The following is an 18,719-nucleotide window of genomic DNA, read 5'->3' on the forward strand; positions in this document are numbered from 1 at the left end:
TCCCCCTTCTTTCCTCATTTCTCAGTAACAACTAAGTCCACACACGAAATCACTGAGGTTAATATCCACAAGCTTTCAAGGCAAAGGACTCTAGGACCCATGGTTTGATGGCTCAGCAAAGCACTAGCCAGCAAGCTTGACAACCTGAGTTTGATCCCTAGAACCCCACATGGTGGATTAATACTGGCTCCAGAGTTACAGGTACGAAAATAAGCAAATGTAAAAGGCTGTTACAACAAGACTCAACTGCAGAAAAGTGTCCATGTTGCCCTAAGTCACATCACAAGGTATGTATGTGCCTCACAGTGTGACAGTTCATCTCCTAACACAGTCTCGGTTTGTTCTGAGAGAAGGTCTCACTGTATCCCAGGCTAGCTGAGCCTGGAACTGGGGCTCCTTCTGCCTCAGGATCACAAAGTGCACGGATTACAACTGAGGCAACCCTCCACAAGCTTTCTTCTTTTTCTTTTCCTCTTATCTCCTTCCAGACTGTGGGGAGATCATCAAATAAGCACGGGGTTGAAGGCGAGGACAGCAGACTAGAATGGCTAGGGCAGTGTCCTGGCCATCCCACCACTCCATACAGGTTGCTACCAACAGTTGGGGATCCCTACTAACTTCATGTGTTCCCCAAGAGTGAGTGATTTTCCCTCATATGATCATCATGAAAAATATAGAACCCAAACGTGTTTGGTTGTTAAAGTATACTGCTGGGGCTGGAAAGATGGCTCAGTGGCTAAAAAGGCTTGCTGGACAACCATCAAGAGCAGGGTTCAGACTCCAGCGCCACTGATCTCCCACACGCTTATTACCCTAGCACTGGGGGTAGGAGGGGCAAGTGGAGACAGACTCGCTGACTTACCAGAGTCACTGAACACATGACCTCAGGGAGAGACCCTGTCCCACAAGAATATAGTATAGGGAGGGTCTGCTTACACGCACACAAGTGTGCACACTCACCTATGGCCCTGGTAGGGGAGGTAGATCCCCAAACTGGTTAATTGTTTAGCAAACTGAATAAGAAAATGTATTCAAATATACAAGGGACTTGTGATATAGCTCAGTGGGTAGAGTACTTGCCTAGTATGCACAAAGCCCTGGGTTCAAGTCCCAGAACCTCCTAAAACAACTGTGGTGGCATACAAGGCAAACAAAGGTCAAGGCCTGAGCTACCTATACGAGGCTGTCCCCAAACAACAAGTTATTATCATCAAGATACAATTGCATCTTCAAGCTCTTCCAGTGCTTAACGGGACCTAATTCTTACAGAATTCAGACAACTGGAGCCCTGACTATAAAGCTATGGGCTATTTCACCATGAAGGCAAGCAATAGAGCCAAAGACGCTGCATCCTAGATACCGCACCTAAGCCAAGAGTATTAACTTACTTAGTAAGGAAGGGAAGCAGAGGCAGCTAAAGCGAAGTTCTAAATCAACTCCTACAATGCCTCCTACCAACTGACAGAGCAGGGACATGTCCTACAGCCCTACTCCCTACACACAAAGTGACAGTCCCCAGGGTCAGTACAAAGGGTTTAAATTGATAAACACTCAAAGACTTAGGTTTAAAAACGCGCCGACAGGCTGCTATGCACCCCTAGGGAGGCGGCAGCCCCGTCTACCTCCCAGCAAGAACGATTCCAGTTTAGTGTTCCAGGTCTGGTGTACAGTATGCATACAATACAGAAGAGAATAGCTGTTCACACAGTGACCCGCGCTGTATTTAAGCTGGATATTAACATTTAAACACCATAAAATGTCCACCGTAATGTTCACTGGCCTCACTCAACCTTTGGCCACCTCTGACCAGCGGCAGCACCTAGATTAAATCCCCATCCACGGCATGCCATACAAGAAAACGCGACGAATTCATCTAAGGAAGACCCACTGGCTCCCAGTGACCTACAAGGACAAACTTCCTACCTTCATTCAGCCAGCCCCCACCAAAGCTCTGTAGGCTGGTAACAACGGCTACAGAAATATGACCTGCGGGGGCGTGGGGGGAGAGGATGGAGGGATGGGGGAGGGGGGGCCTGTGCTCAGTCAATAAACCGCAATTCACAAAGCCTGGTGAAGAGCCGCGACGAGCCTACAGCAACACAAACAAAGCCCCGGGCACCCGGTTAAGTGCTTCTTAAACTGCACCTGGGGGGCTCAGGGGTTTTCTAACGCTCACGGTTCCAGAGCCTCCAGCGAGTACAGACCTTCTCTATTGAACCTCAACTGTGCCCAACACCGAAGTAGAACTCAAGGCCGTTTCAGTTTCTAGCGACCCACAGCTAACTATGCCTACTGCCACTTCCCCCATGAAGACTCCGGGGCCCGATGAAAAAAACGCCAATCAAGAAGAACGCGTTTACCTGGCAAGGAGGAAGCCACCCAGAGTGCCCATCCTCACTTCACATATAAGTTCTTTTTTAGACTCCGGTCTGGCCCGGGCCCCGCAGGTGGCTGTCTGCCCACAGGCGATACGAGCGTTGCTCAGAGGGCAGGGCGGCCCAGCAACGGCTAAAAAACACCTGTCTCCTCCTGCCTTACACCGCGGGTGGCTGGCCGTGCCAACCCAGTCACCTGCCACGCTTCTCAGTCTTGAGCCAGGGAAAACAACCGACGTCAGACCAACACACGAGCTGAACTGACCCGCAACATGAATCCCGAAGTAGATTTCAAAAACTGACCGTGTGTTATCAAAAAGACTGTAAATTGGTGAGCCCCCCCCGGGAGGGGGTCCAGTAGCAACTTAACCTGCATCCCTACAGCTGGGACAAAAAAATATATATATAGCGTTAGCCCCGAACGAAGCCAGGAGACTCGGTTTCCATTCTTAATTTTTCTAAGTCTCGAAGATGCATTAAAAAAAAAAACATGCGGCCGCTTGTTCAGTAATCTCCGCCCCCCCCCAGTCTCCCCCCAAGTATCCAGCCTTCCAGGACTTTCTGAAAGCGAGGGCGAACCTTCCCAGGCTTGCTTGGCATAATTACGTCTTCGGAACGCCATCCTAAATTTGAATGAAAATAATTTTCGTCTGCCGGGGAGAGGGGTTGGGGGAAGCGGGGGGGGAAGATGTGGGTCCGCGGCGTTTAAAAACTGGGCCGTGGAGCTCCGGCTCCCACAGCCACCGGGACCTTGCAGGGCTCCTCCCGGGGGTCGACGGCAGCGGGCAGCGGGCAGCGGGCTACTCACATCTGAACCTGGTCCACGGCCTGCAGGAGGCAGCGGCGGACGGGCGGGAGGGCGGGAGGGAGAGCGGGCGAGCCAACGGCCTGGGGGAAATAACAGCACCTCGCCAGCCCCGGCAGGGGGATGGCCGCGACCGCGCGCCCCCTCCCCCAGGCCCGGGGGGGAAGGGGGAGCAGCTGGCAGACACGGCCTCCCTCGGCTGCCATCCCCCTGCCGCGCCGCGCCGGGCCCCGAGGACCGCTGCCGAGGTGGAGAGGCGCGGGGGGGGGGGGGTGGGGTGGGGGTGGAGGAGGGTCTCCTCGGGCGCCCGCGCGTCCTCGGGCGGCGCTGCCCCGGCTGACGTGGCCCACGCGAGGCGAGGCGAGGCCGCGAGCGAGCGAGCGAGCATCCCCCGCCCACCCCGAGAGCCCCCGGCCCGCTTACCTGCGGCACCGCGCGCGGGCGGCCCGGGCGGGTGGCGGCGAGAACCGAGCGAGCAGGGGGCGGGGCCGCCGCCTCGGGAGCCGCGGGCCACAGGCGAGCCCGCCGGGCCTCATGAATGAGACGCGGCGGCGGCGGCGGTGGCGGCGGCGGCGGGCGGCGGGCGAGCTGGCTGTGGGCTGCGCGCACGCCCCGCCCCGCCCCGGCCACGTGACGCGAGCTCCGCCCCCTCCCTCCCCGCAAGCCGCGCGCCGCCGCCGCCGCCGCTCGGGCCCTGGGCTCCGCCCCCTCCCCTGCGGGAGAGCGCGGCTCGCCACGGGCGCGGGGCTCGGGAGAGCGGCTTAGAAAGTTCCCTGTCGTCCCCATGGCAACCTCGCGGGCGGGTTTTGAGAGTCCAGCTGCCCCCCCCCAAAAAAAGAGTGCAACGCGGCCGGTTGCACGCCGGTGTGCAGACGTGACGCCCAGTGCGACACGGTGCACGCAGAGGCGACCGCCGCGGATCCGGCGTCCTTGCTTGTTTTCCCACCCGCCCCCGTCTAAAAAAACAAGTGCGCTTTCGGAGACGGCGGCCCCGCTGTGAACGTCAGTGGTGCCGACCGCTTCTCGTCCGGTTTGTCCGCGGTGGCAGCCTACGGCATGCATCCCTTCTAAATGTTCTTTTCTCCGTGTGCACAGGCGAGCGTGGACCTGCGCACAGTCCCGGGGCCGTGGACACGGACATGCATGCAGACTGTCTCCGGGTTTCGATGGGTGTAGGCTATGCTGGGCCCGGGGAGACCCGTTCTCTTCAGGGGCGACCTTTCCATCCCAGTTCCACGGTGTGGGGCTCGACCCGGTTGCCCCGGTGGTAACTAAGGCCCTACGCAGACGCCCTAGCCTACTAGGAATTTTCGCTCCAATGAGGCTTTCCATCTGATTCACCGGCGAAAGATTTTTTTTTTAAAGATGGAAACTTTCCCGTAGAAGGATCTTAAAGTGCAATTAAAAATAGAGAAAGGACCCCCCAATTTCCAAGTCAGTACAATGGAAACGGTGACGCCTCCCTGAGACAGGCGCTTCCAGGCAGGCCCACGTAGCTCACAGCCTGGAGTGTTTGTTTCCCCGGCCTTTCCTTCTCCAACTTGACTTTGCCTGTTCCTCGCGGGCTGGTCTCATTACCTCCTCCTACCTTGGGAGAGAGACAGCCTCGAGTTTCCTTCCTTTCATCATTCAGGAAGCCCTAGACAAGCCGCCCTTCCTCTGCCGCCGCCCCGCTTTGGGTTTGACAACTTACTCAGAGGGATTGGTTCATGTTCCTAGCATTTTCCTCATCCTCTGGTGGCTGCCTGATGTATACTGCCCCCAAGGCAGAGTAGGGGCCAATTGAATGTTTGCTGAATGTCCCTTGACTTCCTGTATCTGATACCTGTGAAGCGGGGCACACCCAGCTCCCATCTGCTTCACTGCCCAGGTCCCCTGTCACCTGCCAGTTCCATAGTCAGGAAACTCTCCCCACCAACTGTCCCTCTTCTAGTCTAGGTCATAGAGGATTTTTGACTTGTTTTTAAGTCTTCTTCCACTATTTCAAATAAAGGAGGAATTTTTATCCTTTATGTAGTTTGGTACAAAATGTTTTCCCGTTGGGACTCGTGTTTTGGGCTACTTGATGTTTTAAGAAGGAACATCTAGCCAGGCAGTGATGCACGCCTTTAATCCCAGCACTAGGAAGGCAGAGGCGGGAGGATCTCTGTGCATTCGAGGCCCGCCTGGTCTTACAGAGTGAGTTCCAGTACAGCCGGTGCTACATACAGAAACCGTGTCTTGGAAAAAAAAAAAAAAAAAAGGAAGGAAAGAAGGAAGGCAGACATGGAACACCATATATTTATTGGCAAAGCTGTCTCCATTTATTTGGCGTCTATTTCTTATTTGCCCAAATAACATTCTTCATGGTTAAGAAATTGAGTGGGCGTGCTTTACTAAACTCTTATTAGACTTGTTTCTAGGTAGTACGTGAACTCATTACTGTTACATGATGAAAAAAAAAGTCAATGTATCAAGAAAACCAAAGCGACAGTGGCTAAGGTCTTGCATGGTATCTTCAGTGCTCTTCAACTTAAATCTTGGAAAATGGGTGTTTTGAATATTAATCGGCCACGGTTTTCAATATAAGCCTGAACTTTTATTTCGGCTGGTATTTACAAAAGGTGTTTTCTTGTGTGAAGTAAGACCTGGCTCCTGATCAGTAATCGACAAAGTTAAAAAAAGAAAAAAAAATAGTGGGCATCTTCTCCAATCCCATCTTCAATGAACTCCCCGACTCCCAGCTGTGCTCCTAAACTTGCCTGTGTCGTATATGTGAGTAACGACCTACCTCAAAGAGTAGATGTCAAAACCACGCAAACTGCTCATACAAGGGCACCTCAACCATTAACTGGGATTAATTTCCACAAAGGCGTGTTTCGTTCTAATGGAACATCTGAAACTCACCCACTAATGTATATCAGCTGTCTTTCATGTGAGCTTAACTTGTCTTACTGTTCATCTTTAAGCTTGGTAAATCTGAGAAGGATTTAATAAACTGTAAGATCCAAAAAGATGTGCTTGGACCGTCTCCTTTTTTTTCCCAGCGTAGGCCATACTCTCCTCCAAGCTATCTGTTTATCCCACAGATGCAGCATGCAGCATTACAGGAACAGCATGAAGCTTGCTTTGAAAGCCTGTCTCCCTCTTCCACTCATGGTACTGCCCAGGTTGAAGATACAAGGCCCCTCTCGATGTCAAACATGGCGGACTCCTTTTGGGTCCTACATTTCGTGAGACACTCTTTTTTTTTTTTTCCTTTTGTTTTTTGTTTTTTTTCCGAGACATGGTTTCTCTGTGTAGCTTCGGAGCCGGACCTGGAAGTCACTCTGTAGACCAGACTGGCCTCGAACTCACAGAGATCCTCCTGCCTCTGCCTCCAGAGTGCTGGGATTAAAGGCGTGCGCCACCAACACCCAGCTGGTGAGAGATCTTGACCACCATTTCCTTCTTGAAGCTTCCTCCTTCAGTCATCAGCTGGGTGCCTCTGAAGTCTGTGTGCTTGAACTGGGTGGCTTTCACTATCCCAGCAAAGCCCACCAAGAGGTCAGATTCTACCAGATTCTAGTCTGTCCTTTGCAGTCCCCTTTAAGCCTGGTCCAGAATCTATCGCAGCTAGTGGCACCACCATCCATTTAGTGTCAGAAGCTTAGGGAAGAGTCTCAATCCTGCTTCTCCCGTAGCATGTCCATCCTGCCTGCCTCAGCATTTCTACTGTTTAGACTTCTCTGCAGAATGACCACAACAGCCTCTTCGATATGTGGCTTCCCTCTGGTTGCAGTGAGTCTCTCCATCTCTCTGAAAGCCCAGCAAACCAAAAGTGTAGTAATATATTCCTCAGCACCTGTAGCATTGACCACGCCTGTTGGGCGTGGCCACAGGTGGATGTGACCTGTGACAGGTTAAAAGTATAAGGATAGGGGTCAGAAACCCACTTTGGGTTGGGGAGAGCATTGGGGAGCAGGAACACCTCGGCAGTTGCTTATTGTTTTCCGTGTAAGTTATTTAAACTCCAATTATACTGGTCTGGTGAATCCTAATATCCACACCTTCATCTGGTGCCCAATGTGGGTGGATTCGCTTTCCCTCCATCCCTCCAGCCCTTAATCCTAAACGCCTACCCTATTGGCAGATCTGTCCTTGCCAATCCATTACCTTCAGGAAAAAAAATCTGACTTCCCTATGAGCACATCCAGAGTGCTCCCTTTTCCTCCAATTTTCTCGCCTGTTCATCCGTTCTGCACACTTCAGCCAGTCCTTCTGCAATGTGATAACTTTTCAAATGTTAGCTTCCGTATTCCTGGCACTTTCCTCTTTACAAGAAGTCAGCAGGCATGCCCCTCGCTCAGGGCAGTCTGCTGGTGAGATGAAAAGCAGAAGTTGTCTGGCAAGATGTTTCCTTCCTGCCTCTCCTCCCCCCCCCCCACCAGACGCCAAAATTACCAAAGAACCCAAGTCAAAAGGGAGAAGATGTACCTTTCAGGAAATCCTGGAAGAGAAGGCTTTCTCTGGGGTAGGAGGGGAAGAGCCTATGTCCTCCTGTCTGGCAGCTCCGAGGGCAGGGTGGGGGTGGGGAATGAGTCTTCAGAAAAGCAGCTTTGCTGTTTCTGGCTTTGGCGTTTCCCCGGGGTCAAACGACAACCTGCATTTCCTGTGCCATTGCTGCATGCCCAGCTCCTCTTATAACTCTATTCAACGGAGACGAGAGTGACTCAAACCCAGGCTCTCAGCTTTTAAGTAGTGACGCTGAAAATTGCCCCTCAGCCCTCTGTGACTCTGGAAGCTGTTTTTGGAAAGAGACATTATTTTTAGTTGACTCATAAGACTGTAAATTTACATTTGCAGGAAGTGTCATGATCAAATCAAGAAAACTGGCTTGCCGTTGAGATGTTTAGTCTCTTGGTCTTAGGCACATTCAGAATGTCTATCGGTAATATTAAATAGGCAACTAACGATGTCAACCACAGGCATCTTCTTTTGCCTTAGAACGCTGGTTCTTTCTTCTGTCCAGCTACACGCCGGTGACTCTTAGCCCTCCTTCATCTGTTCCCATCTCTCACACACCCTTCACAGTAACCACTAATGTCTACTTACTCTCCAGCCCTGACGAGATCAGCATTAGCTTTCAGGCGTGAATTAGAATGCCCCCCAACCCGTATCTTAAACCCCCAGTTCCCATCACCTTCCATCAGTGGGTTCTACTGCTCTCCCCAATCAATGATTCTTGCTTTTTCCTCCCCTTAGGCCCTTAGGAAGAGGTTGCATTCATAGCTCTTCCTGCATGCACACCAGCCAATCAATAAACACCTATTGAATAATAAAGACTTTTTTTCTAGGAACATTGTTGTCTACGGGTCCAGACCGACTCTACCTCTAAAAGAAAAAAAAAAAAAATACAAGGTTGCTGCAGGCTTTAGGGACAGACCTGCCTGGCGTGGCAAGGGAAAGGAGAAAAGACAAACACAGACAGAAACCTGAGCTCTCAGCAGGAGAAACTGCAGCTCATTTTGTTGTTGTTGTTGTTTTGTTTTGTTTGTTTTATGTTTTTTGAGACAGGGTTTCTCTGTATTGTTTTGAAGGCTGTCCTGGGACTCACTTTGTAGACCAGGCTGGCCTGGAACTCACAGAGATCTGCCTGCCTCTGCCTCCCGAGTGCTGGGATTAAAGGCATGTGCCTTTAATCCCGTTTATATATACAGTTGAACATGGAGGCAGGGTTATTTCACACAGCTGAACAAAGAGGTGGGGTTATTACATACAGGTAAAGAACAAGGCAGACAGCTGGATAAAAGAGACAGTTTTAGTCTTCTTTGAAGAAACCTCTGGCGGGGGAGCAGTCAGTCTTCAAGCCCTGGAAAATCTTGGGGGAGAAAGTTATGATGGGCATCTTCTGCACACACTGTCAACACCCACACACAGACCAAAAGGGAAGGCTTCCCATTTCCCTAGGGTCCTTTATTATGTCGCTGATCCCATAACAACAGCGTGCATTCAGTCAGGACTTCCTCCAGCCACACACAAGGCTAACTGCTTAAAATACATTCTGGAAAAGTCTATGAATTGGCAAGAAATTAAGAAGTAAAGCAGCACAGAGACAGGATGAAGGTCAGAAGTCAGAGAGAACAGAAAGTCAGCCTTTGGCCTGAAGGGTATTTGCTAAACTTGAATTTGAGCAATGCTTCCTGCAACCTTGTCTTAAAGGGCGCAAGGAAAAGATGACATATGCTTAATAGAAGACCAGTGAAAATGGACCCCCCAGAAGCAAAATAAAAGAAGGAGGAAAATTAAAAGTTCTTTTGAGAGCCCCACCCCCAAACTCACTACAGTTGATACATGTGAGCCATAAAGCAAGGTCCAGCTAGAAGCATTTTGAAAAATTTGGAAAACCCTGACTAGAGTCTGTGACCATAAAACAACTAAGAAGAGATTTTAATTTTTAAAAGGTAACTAGCCTGGTGGTGCAGGGTTATAATCTCCGCACTTGCGAGGGAGAGGCAGGAAGATCAAGAATTTGAGGCCAGCTTGGGTATAGAGTAAAACCTTGTCTCAAATGGTAATAAAAATAATTAAAATTAAATAGGTAAAGATAACTAGAAAAACTGACTAAGAAAGTTGTGGTCAAGAAACAAAGCTGTAAAAAGAGAGAAAGAAACGAAGGTGTTTGGAAATATAGTGATGCTGCCATGCTATATATCAGATATCTGATACTGCTATATACCAGATACTATGCATCAAAGTTTCGGAAGCAAAAACTAAACGAGCAATTAATGAGAATTGTTAAGAGAAGCTTTTTGAAATGCAAGGAACCTAAAGGTTAGAAAAAGAATAGCAAAATAAAGGCAAAGAGAAGAAAGTAACAAGTCAAAATAATAAAACTAGACACGAACACACAGCAGAAACAACACCTGCCCAAGTTTGTTTATCTAAGACTCATAGATTTACAAACCTTGTAAAAAAAAACAACGAAGAAGAAAAAAGAAAGGAGGACACCAATGTGAGTGACATAGAAGCTATACTCACACGCCATCTAGAAATTACAAAGAGAATGTTGCTTTCGTGCTCAAGAATTTGAAAACTGAACAAGAAAGTCAGGACAGAGTCATAATCATGCAAGAACTTACACCAGTGGATATTTTCCAGAAGGAAGAATTCAGCCTGAAAGAGTTCTCTGAAGGCTTTTGGTGCAAGCTATCCCACAGTGTAGGATTGAGGGCTTCTTTTCCGGTTCATTTCACGGAGGTAGGGTAGCATTACACCAAAATGTGACCAGAAGAGTGTGAGAAACAAAAAGTCCAGTCCAATCTCACTCAAATACAGATGCAAAAACCCTGAGTGACACTTTGGCAACTTCAACATGGCAAAACAAGACATCAGAACCAAACCAACTTACCGAAGAATACAAGTTGGGCTACCATGAGGAAACCAGTAAATGTAATTCACCACATTAAATAACTGTTGATGATCTCAACAGACACATTCAGCACCCATCCAGACAAAGTTCACAGAAAGCTAGGAATGCTTTGTTTGTTTGTTTGTTTTTAAGTCAGGCTCTCAATTTGATATCCTGGCCAGTCTGGAACTTTCTATATAGACCAGACTGATCTCACAGGGATCTACCTGCCTCTGCCTCCCTGAGTGCTAGGATTAAAGACAATCTCACCACATCTCTGAGGAATGCTTTTCTTGAAGAGGGGTATTTTTAGAAACCTACAGAAACTATCGTAAGCCACCCTTCCTTTGAAAGTTGAGCACAACTATTGGGTTAGCTGCATTTTCTTCTCCTCAGGACTGTATGAGGAGCGAAGCTGTAGGGTAAAAAGTAAGATATATCGAGATTGGCAGTGGGACACTCACAAGGATGTGATGGGGTATGCAAATATCCAAGAGAATATTTAAGATGGTGAGACTTAAAATGGTGAACAGAGTGTAAGCCTTTATAATGCTGCTGGATGCTGGAGTCAATAGGCAAAAATCATTAGCATTTGAAAACAGTGGCAGTAAGTAGGAAGTTTTTGTTGTTTTGTTTTTTGTTTGTAGTTTTAAAGATCCTGCTATACATCATATCACTATTCCCCGGACAAACTACCGCCGTCTTCAGATCAGCTGTGCCTGCTTGTGTACGGTCATCACAGTTGGCTTTTGTTGACAGTTGACATTCCCCCATAGGAGGAAGGGCAGAGGAGGTCACGGAACCCTCATCCAGGGCAGAGGAGGTCACGGAACCCTCCTCATCCAGGCATCCAGCCAGGCCTCTCAATGAGCTGCGTGCAATTCTGCTGTAACTTCACATGGCCTTGGGAAGGGGCTGAGGTATATGGGCAACAAAGACTAGGGGAGGGGTCTCCGTCTTCAAAGCTAGCGGGAGTCATCTTCCAGGGTATACGCAGACCCGGCGTGGCTGCTCAGAAACCGCCCACATTCCTGCCCATAGCCCCTTGCTCACAGCTGTGTAAATCAGCCGGAGAAACTCATTGGTCCCCCTGAGTGAAGGGGGAACTAACTCTACCTTAGCTTGTCATTGGGCACTTAGGAGGAGGAGGTAGACATCGTTTACATCTCCCCCCCCAGAAGGAATTGTATCAACAGATCTATGTAGAGTGATACCAAGGAACAAGGTAGTAAGGGACGAATCAAACAGAGCATCTCCTGACCTTTATGAAGATCATTCTAAAACCTTACTGAAAGATCAAGATCAAATAGAGGAATAGTGTGTCTGTGTGTATCTGTGTCTTACAGGTTAAAGTGCTGGGGTGGAAAGGGAAGTCTTCAAGCTTGACACGCACTCTGCCACTGAGCTACACTCCTGCTCTTGTTCTTAGGAGGCAGTGTTTCTTTTCCATCTTAGGCTAGCCTTGAAGTCATGATTTTCCTGCTTCTGTATCCTGAGTGATGGGATTATAGGCATGCATCATTACACCCAGCTAGAAATAACAGGCCAGAAGATCTCTATATTTAACCTGTGGAGTCAATGCAATTACGTAGAGGGCCCATTCTTCAAGAAATTCTTAAAGAACATAAAAGTAAAAGTTACCTTGTAGCTATCAAAACTCTAAGAAGTAGGTCGAATGGTACTGGTACAGGGGTAGACAAACGATTAAACACTTTGGTGTAGACGGAGTTTCTTTCCTGCTAGGTCCCGCAGCCATTTAGGCCCAAATACACACACGGAGGCTTATATTATAAATGGTCTGGCCAATGGCTCAGGCATCTTACTGGCTTGCTCTCTCTTAATTATTAACCTATTTCTAGTAATCTTAGTATTTCCACATGGTCTTGGCTTACTGGAGAATGCCCAAACCTGTTATTTCTTTGGCGACTACACGGCGTCTCCCTGGCTTCTCCTCTCTCTGTGTCCCTCTTCCCAGCATTCCTAGTTGGTTAGCCCTGCCTATACTTACTGCCTGCTTACCAACTAATCAGTGTGTATTCATCAACCAATAAGAGAAACATATATACAGAAGGACATCCCCCGTCAACTTCAGTGTCAGGAAAGGGGAGTGAGAAAGGATGACTGGGACTAAATTTGACAAAGTAAATGACGTGTATGCATGAAAAATGTCATCCCAAAAGATTATGCACTGATAGTCACAATAGAAATGCCCATGACAGACACTTGAGCAGGCACTGGGGATGCAGCTCAGTTGGTAGAGTGTTTGACTAGAATGCACGAAACTTTGGGTCCAATTCCCAGTACTTCATAAACTGGAGGGGTGAGGGATGAATGCCTGTGAGCCTATCACTTGGGAAGTAGAGGCAGGAGGCTCACCCTCAGCTACTCAGTGAGTTTGAGGCCAGCAAGCTACATGATACCCCGAAGAGAGAGAGAGACAGAGACAGAGCGAGAGACAGAGACACAGAGAGAGACAGAGACACAGAGAGAGACAGAGAAAGAATGAATTTTTAAAAAGACATGCATGGCTGTGTTAACCAGCTTGATTTAGTATGGGGAACAGAGAAAGTCCCTAGTGAGTAATGTCTTAGATGAATGCACATTGTTTGACATGGGTGCAGCCATGTCAAGAAACTCAGCCTTAGACCTTTGGGAAAATAGCAAAGCCTTCCCTTTAGGGTAGCGGCTCTCAACCTGTGGGTCCTGACCCCTTGGGCAAACCTCTATCTCCAAAAATATTTACATTATGGTTCATGACAGTAGCAAAATTACAGTTACGAAATGGCAATGAAAATAATGTTATGGTTGGGGTCACCACACCACGAGGAACTGTATTAAAAGGTCGCAGCATTCTGAAGGCTGAGAACCACTGGTCAGGAGTGAGGCTCAGAAGGACAGCAAAGCCTTCCACATGTGCAGAAAATGCCCGCCATAGCTTTCTCTCCACACCCCCCATATTTTAGCCTGAAGACTGCTTCTACCAAGATGAGCTAAACTTGTCTCCTTGGTCCAGCTTGTATACCATCAACTCTGCCTCCTTCTTTGCCTGTAATAACCCTGCCACCTTGTTCAGCTGTATATAAAATAAACCTGTAATAACCTCACTTCTCTGTTCACTGTATACAGAATACACGCTGAGCTTCTGGGTGCCGAGGCGTCTCTGACAGCCCTAGCCCAACTCTTTGAATGTCCATGTGTTTGTCTTTTTTTCTCCTTCCTCACTCCTGTGTGGTTTGAATGAGAATGGCCCCTGCGGGCCCATTTGTTTGAATGCCAGGTTCCCAGCTGGTAAAACTGGGAAGAATTAGCGGGTGTGGCCCTGTTAAAAGAGTTCACTCGGGGCAGGATTGGAGCTTCCAGAAGACTGGCATCAGTCCCAGTGTGTGCTCTCTGCCTCATGCTTACAGATCCAGATGTGAGCTCTCAGCTGTTTTCTGCCTCACGGACTCACCCTCTGAGAATGTAAACCCAATTTAAACGCTTTCTTTTGTAAATTCATGGTGTTTTATCGCAGCAACTGAAATGTTAGACTAACTGAAGTTAGTACCAGGAAGTGGGCTACTTCTGTGACAGACCTTACCGTGTTGGCTTGTGGAGGAAAGTGCAAGGACTTTGGGACTTCGGAGTAGGAAAGCGGCTGAACACTGTTAGAGCCTAGCAGCCCATCCCAGTAGGTGATTAGAAGACAGTAGTATAGCTCTGAGGGCAATACGGACTACGGTGGCCCCAGCTCAAGAGGTTTTAGAGGAGAACCATATTAGCAACTGAGCTAGAGACCACTTGGGATATTCAGGCAAAGAATATGGCTACTTTCTACCCTTGTCCTAATCATTCGCCCGAGGCTAAATTGGAAGATAATGGACTTACTTCTTCAGTGGTGGAGATTTGAAGGCTACCTGATGTTGACTGTGTTACGTGATTATTAGGAATCACTCTTATGAAGCTCTGCAACGGAAAACAGCAAATAGAGCAAAAAGGAACACGACATACACAGTTTAAAGAGAAAAAAAGAGCACAAGGAAATTTAATGTTGGAGTCAAAGTGAAGATGCAAGTTTCTGTCCCGCCTGGTCCCACGACTGCTTTGCCCAAATAAACACATGGTACATGGCCTCATCTTACCAGAGAACACCTGGTGCGTCCTATCTTCCCAGTCTCTACATGGTGTCTCCTCGAGGTCTCTCTCTGCCTACCTTTCCCAGAACTCTCCTAGTCCTGCCTATCTTCCTGCCTCTATTAGTCAAACAGTGTTTTATTTATCAACCAATAAAGGAAACATATACACAGAAGGACATTCCCCATCACCAAGGCTTGCACCGAAAGATAAGATTAAGGAGAGACCTGATCAAAACACGGAATAAAGAGAGGAGTACCGTCAGGGAGACCCCACTCAGCCAAGCTTCCAACCTGTGAAAGGAAAAGGATTTTCTGCTTCTGAAAAGTAGTAACAAATAAAAAGGTCCTGCAAATGAGATTCATGGGTGCCAGGGCTCACCCCAAGCTGGCATTCAAGCATGGCAGTGTTACCCACAGGATTCTGACTTTTGAGTTACGAGGGATACACAGTAAAGGAACTGTAGAATCTTTCTCTGTGGTTAAGGAGAGCCACTGAGTCTAGGCATATGACCAGGGAGTGCCTGCTTGGAGTCTCTGGGAGGCCACTGCATGAAGCCTGGATTATACTGGAGACCCCAAGATGTTAGAGGTATCACAGCCCCCGGGATATCTGCCAATGAGAGTTGCACACACAGAGTAGAACCAGCTGGCTCCCTCACATCGTAGTAATTTTAGAAAACAGTTTGGTATTTCATAGTTAGAAAGTTGACGGTCCACATCCACAAGCTGTCCCAGAGCTAGATTCTTGCCCTGGAGAATAACTGCACAAGAGCACACAAAGACGCACGTAACAATATACAACAGGGTTTCTCCTAAGCCCAAGGAGCAAGAAGCATGGAGGGACATCCAACTGTTGTATTATCACACAAGCGCTACCTGATTGTGTCAGCATGGACGAATCTGGAAATAAATCTCGAGCAAGCAAGCATGGAACGATTAGCATTCCATTCTGCAGATTCTATTCCGTGACACGTTGTTAAAGGATTAAAAGTAAAAGCAATAAACACTAGAAAGAAAAACAGTGAAGTAAACAACAGCTTTCAGGGAAAGGGCCTGTAATCCCAGCACTTGGGAGGAGAAGACTCAGAGTTCAAGAAGAGCCTCAGCTATACCACAAATCTGAGGTCAGCCTGGTCTACATGAGACCCTGTCTCAACAAACATACAGAAATAAGTAAGTTTCAGGCAGGGAGGTTGCTGCAGTCTCAGAGGGGCACACGGCAACTTTGTAGCAGTCACAGGGCCACTGCATCTTTATTTCACAATAAAAATTTAAGGTAACTGAAAGAATAGAAAAAGGGGTCAAATCAGTGCATCTCTGTTCTTTTAAGTTATGTCGAGCTTACAAGCTTTGTTGGTATTGCTCACAAAACAAAACCAGATCGTTTAAGAATTTCTCTATTAGTTTGCAAGGAATGGTTTCTTTTTAAACAGGCTGTTATACAATTTGCTCCTCAATGATGAGGAAAGAGCTATATGTAAAACGGGCCGGGCAGGCAAAAAAGACATAGCTGACGCATGGAAGCTCTTTTAAGAGTAGTTTACATTGCACGTCTCCCGTGCAGTGCCCGCAGGTCTCTGCGTTTGTCTCCCCGTGCTCTGAGGGTAGAACCCTGAAGCACCAGTTACGCTAGGCAAGTGCATTGCTGGCTGTTGAGCTGCAGTTTTGGCTCCTTTAGCTTTCTTCCATTTCATTTATTTTATTTTGTTTGCTTGTTTTGCCTGAATGCATGTTTGTGCATGGTGTGTTATGCGTGATTTGTCTCATGGAGGTCAAAAGAGAGCATTAGGCTTCCCGGAACTGGAGTGGCGAAGGATTACAGGCCGCTGTGTGTGTGTGTGTGCTGGGAATCAAACCCAGGTCCTCCAGAAGACTGGCAAATGCTGTTAACCACTGAGCCAACTCTCTAGCTCTACCTGTTTACTTTGGAGACAGGGTTTCCTGTGTAGCCCAGGCTGGCCTTGAAGCCACTATATTCAAGCCCCGGAACCCATGATCCGGGCCCCCCCCCTCATCTGCTTTCTTTTAGAGTGATGGTTATGATTCTTTGTCCTGAGGACTTTTACCCTTCTAGCTGTTCCAGGAGCTTCTGATTTTCATTGGCATCTTCCACCAGCTCATAAAATTGGATCCCCAGAGACCAGCGTGTTACAACCATTGCTGGAGGAGTTGAAATCTCTGTGGATGGCCATCTTGTCTAGCTCAATCCCTTGGGGGCATGTCTGGGACAGCTTACGCCATAATCAACAGTTAAGACTACTGTTACCCTACCCGGTAGACAGATCTATTTATGGAAGTCTGAGCTGGAATCTTTCAAAAAAAAAATAACTATTTGGAGCACCCACGGCCTACCAAAGTTTTCAACTAGCTAGTTGAGAGGAAAACGTGTGCTACCCATTCTGTATCAGAAAGCTTTGGACATCAGAGCTGTGGTGACTAGTCTGGGCCCTGTTCTAAGTTACTTCATACTACATGGAATAATGTCTTTCAGGCTGTCCCTTGCCCTGGGTGACTCACAAGGAGAATGACTCAGCATCTCCTTGTGAGTCTGCAAGTAACCAGTCACTATCTACCCAGAAGAGATCATTAGGTTCAGACTGATAACCTATTCATGTAAATAAAATACTACTGTCAGTGAATTTATGAAATTAAGTCAGGAAGACATGGGCATATGGGCTTATCAAAAGCATATCACAAAAGACAGCCCCATGGGCTTATCAAGTATACCAGATGTAACTCCTTCACCTAGGGCTATAAAAGAAGTGCCCCAAAGCTGAGTCATGGCAGCATACTGACCCATCACCCAGTCACAGGAAGAAGTCTTGCCCAGGAAAATTGCTGTGACCAAGGACCTCTACCTCGGTTCCTGGGTTCCAGCACAAACACAATTTTTCCTGCTCAAGATATTTAGCTCACTTCATATTGCCTACTACCTGATGCCACAGACTTGTGCCCTGAACAGTTGTGTGTCTGTTCCGATTTGGGGGCTTTTCCTTGTAGGTGTTATTAGTTCATCCCCTGTAACTCTCTCTCTCTCTCTCTCTCTCTCTCTCTCTCTCTCTCTCTCTCTCTCTCTCTCTCTGTGTGTGTGTGTGTGTGTTAATATGAATATACTGCTCACTGGAAAAACCATTAGAAATATGGTTTTATTTTTCAAGTAAATTAACAGCTTAATAACATAGAGGATATTTACTCCCTGTTAACAGAAGCTAACACTTGCTCACAAGGGGAGGGCATGCACACACACACACACACACACACACACACACACACACACTGTGCAATTTCTTTGCTCCTCAGCAGTAAATGTTTGTGTTTACATAATCCAACAATTGATGACAGAAATCATTTTATCAGTTAAGAGGGACAGGAATTTTGAACGGCACTCACCTCAAAGGGAGTCTGCCCACAGCATGTGTGGAAGTTCTCAGGGATCCAGCTGTAGTGCAGCCATGATTCTGAGGTTGGCCTACAAAGCTCTGATATGTGAGTCTTAACTGTCCTGCTCTTTCAGACTGCCTGTATTGGTGGCTACCGTCTTCATTTCTTTGCAAAACAGCTCCTAATGGGAATGGAATGCCTGGGCTGTTGCAAATTCTGTTTAAGAATGTGCTGTGAGAAGATGGACATCTGGTCTCTTAAACTCTCCCTAAGAAACCTCCCTTTCCTCCTCCACAGAGCTAAGGTGCACACTCTCTGACCAGGAGAGAGGCCGTGTTGTCGTAGGGAAGTGATTAGCAGTTGAGTGGTTTCTCCATCTTCCTCTTGTCTCACCCACCTCGCTTCTGTCTCATGAAAGTCCCTCTTACCCATGGTCCTCCCCTCTTCCTTATATTTCCCTAAAAGGCTTATTAATGTTAGATAGACGTCTCCAGACAAGGGAGGAGTGAACGGCTTTGTAGGTGACTTTCTACTCCGTTGACTTTTTTTTTTTCAGTTTAAATTTAGATTAGAAACAAGGTTGCTTCACAAGTCAGTTCCAGGTCCCTCTCCCTTTTCCTCCCCTCCTCCCGTGCCCTCCCCCCAACTCCTCCATTATCCCCTCATTTCCCCAG

The 18,719-nt window shown here is 47.9% G+C and overlaps 1 protein-coding gene, 1 long non-coding RNA gene and 1 other non-coding gene across 4 annotated transcripts in view; 1 reads left to right on the plus strand and 2 right to left on the minus strand.

The window, feature by feature from the left end:
* Lpin2 (lipin 2) overlaps positions 1-3,750 on the minus strand; it is a 69,509-nt gene extending 65,759 nt beyond the window's left edge. The window contains exon 1 of one of the 2 annotated variants that reach the window (XM_040752833.1): positions 3,604-3,750. The gene's annotated coding sequence lies outside the window, so the exon portion shown is untranslated. Of the gene's footprint in view, positions 1-3,183; positions 3,209-3,603 lie in introns of those variants that run through there. The other variant, XM_040752832.1, reaches the window with a different exon arrangement.
* Positions 3,751-5,391: 1,641 nt separating this feature from the next.
* LOC121142991 lies at positions 5,392-5,522 on the plus strand. Its single transcript, XR_005880134.1, has one exon. It is a non-coding gene; the product is annotated as a small nucleolar RNA SNORA24 (small nucleolar RNA).
* On the minus strand, positions 5,447-18,269 carry LOC121142688. Its single transcript, XR_005879707.1, has 3 exons — positions 18,055-18,269; positions 7,636-7,942; positions 5,447-7,051 (listed from the first exon to the last, which is right to left on the minus strand). It is a non-coding gene; the product is annotated as an uncharacterized LOC121142688 (long non-coding RNA).
* Positions 18,270-18,719: the final 450 nt, after the last annotated feature.

Source organism: Mesocricetus auratus, unplaced genomic scaffold, assembly GCF_017639785.1.
Source record: "Mesocricetus auratus isolate SY011 unplaced genomic scaffold, BCM_Maur_2.0 Super-Scaffold_100010, whole genome shotgun sequence".
In the NCBI taxonomy this organism is placed as follows: Eukaryota; Metazoa; Chordata; class Mammalia; order Rodentia; family Cricetidae; genus Mesocricetus; species Mesocricetus auratus.